General features: G+C 37.8%; 1 protein-coding gene across 1 annotated transcript in view; it reads right to left on the bottom strand.

Moving 5' to 3' along the window:
* The window catches only part of LOC138696340 (DNA polymerase alpha catalytic subunit-like), a 575,659-nt gene that overhangs the window by 232,808 nt on the left and 340,351 nt on the right, over nt 1-2,500 (bottom strand). The gene's annotated exons all lie outside the window — the stretch shown is intronic.

Below are 2,500 nucleotides of genomic sequence, written 5' to 3'. Positions count from 1 at the left end.
GACAATGCATACTTAATTCACCATTAAGCTCTAATTCATATGTCATCACCACCTCTTTCACTCACTTCTACTCTCATTCATCTCCACCCATAGAATACACCGATGCACAACACATAAGATAGAAGCTTCATGACCACTGCAATGAAGCATCTCTCTTCAATATGTTCGTACAGATTGTTTAAAATGTGATAGTTTTTAACATACCGATATCTTGACACTTAACATTGTAATACTTATACCCTTATAAATTCTCTAACTCAATAGCATTAATAAATTTTCGATATTCAACTTTCCTATTAGTTGCATTTTATTTGCAGGCCATGTTCCTCCCTTTTGAATTATATTTCTTTTTAGTTTCTTTCTGTCCTCGTCGAGTTTGTTACAGTCATATAGGATGTGGTTAACTGTTTGCTCCCCTCCTCTACAGGAACAGGTTGAGTCTTCAGTGATGTGGAATCGTTGGTAGTCCATGTCCTGTTAACATTGTAGTGAGGTTTGGTGTCAGTGTTATCCTTAGTTTAAGTCTTTTTGCGACTGTAGGAAAGTATTGTCTGGTTTCTTCTCCTTTCGTGGTGTTTCTCCATTCATTTTCCCATTTTGCTATACTTTCCTCTCGCAATATTTTCTGGATGGTACTTTTTGGGACCTTTTTGTAGCACTCTAACCCTTCTAGTACTGTTGCCCTTTTTGCCAGTTTGTCGGCCATTTCATTCCCTTGTATCCCTATGTGAGCCTTAACCCATCCTATATCTATTGTCCAGTTTTGTTTGCTTAGTATTCTGAATTTCTCCCTAATTGATTCTATTAATTGATTATGGTTTTTAGTGTTCCGTAGTGAATCTAGTGTAACTTTACTGTCTGTGTATATTGCTGCATTTTTAGGGCTGTTCAACATTAGTTCTATTGTCTCAATTTTTTCCATTGCCTTCAGGATTGCTAGCTGCTCTGCCTGATTGTTGGAACAATGTTTGTCTAATTTGTACTGTAGCTGATTTACTATTTCATTGTGGATGAATATTGCTATTCCAGAGCCTACCCCTTGTTCTGTTCTGCTTCCATCCGTATATACTTCAACAGTGTAATTCTTCTTTAGGTTTGCCTCCTGTATTGTAGGAAAGTCCGCTGGGTGAGGCCATTTCTTGTAATTTAAAGGAATATCCACTTGCCATTCTGAGCTTTGTTTCATTATTTTGTACTCTTCAGCGATTTCTCGTAGTTTGTAAATGATGGGTGTCAGTCCTGTCAATACGCAGAGAGCTTCAGTGGAAGTGGTGCGAAATGCTTTAGCTATTTTTATATTTATTAATCTTTGCACTCTTATGTACTTCGTGCAGTTGTATTTCCTGTTAAGTGCTTCTATCCACACCGGTGCTGCATAGGATAACAATGGTAGGATTGCACCTTTGTATATCGTTTTTAGAGCTTGATGTTGAAGACCCCAGTTCAGCTTGGCTGATTTGGATAATGCATGTATTAATTTAGTAGTTTTCTCCGTAACGTGCTGTATGTGGTCATTGAAGTTGAAGTTCTGATCAATAATTATTCCTAAATATTTTATTCTTTCCACTTGCTCTATTGCTTTGTTGTTGAGGTAAATATTTATGTTTCTTCCGTCTTTGCGTTTTCTGTTGATCAGCAGAGCTTTTGTCTTTTTTTCATTGAACCTGATTTTGTTGTTCTTGGCCCAGTACTCGATTTTTTTTAGTTCTACATTAGCATAATTTTCCGCCTCCAGAGTGCTTGTACCTTTTGTTATTACTAGTAGATCATCGGCAAATGCTACCACTTTTGTGTGTCTTGTGTAATTTAAATTGAGTAGCGAATTGTACTGTAAATTCCAAAATCCAGGTCCACTGCAGGATCCTTGGGGGCAGCCCTTGCTTACTTTTCTCTCAATTTTAATGTTGTTAACTGCCAAGACTGCAGTTCTCTGACTGAAGTAGTTTCTTGTAAGATTATACAAATTGCTTGGACAGTTGAAATCTCTCAGGCTCTTCAGTATACTAGGCCACCAGGCGGCATCGAAGGCTCCCTGTACATCGAGACTTATCAACACCACGCTCTGGCCGCTTCTTAAGTTTTCTTCAACGTAGCCTTTGACTGCCATTGCTGCATCTGTAGTACTTTTTTGTGGTGTAAAGCCATATTGACTATCGTTAACTAAATTTTTTGTGTACACATGATGAGATATTCTGCTGATTAAAAGTTTCTCTAGCACTTTCCCTGCTGTGTTCAATAAACTGATCGGGCGATATTTTCTGACCTCTGAGATTTTTTCGTTTCCTGGCTTCACTATAGGTATTAATGTAGCTCTCTTCCATTGCTCAGGGAAATTACCAATTCTTAGACAGCTGTTATAAATGGCAGTCATATATTTCGGAAAGCTTTCAAAGACTTTAAGTAAGATCTTATTAGTGATTCCATCTTCTCCAGGTGTTTTCCTTGGATCCATTCTTTCTAAGATGTCTTTTACTTCTCCCTGTGTGAATTCTCGGTCGTT

Source organism: Periplaneta americana, chromosome 3, assembly GCF_040183065.1.
Source record: "Periplaneta americana isolate PAMFEO1 chromosome 3, P.americana_PAMFEO1_priV1, whole genome shotgun sequence".
Lineage (NCBI taxonomy): Eukaryota > Metazoa > Arthropoda > Insecta > Blattodea > Blattidae > Periplaneta > Periplaneta americana.
Note: the sequence above shows the minus strand (reverse complement) of the source record. Positions and strands in the feature narration are given on the sequence as shown.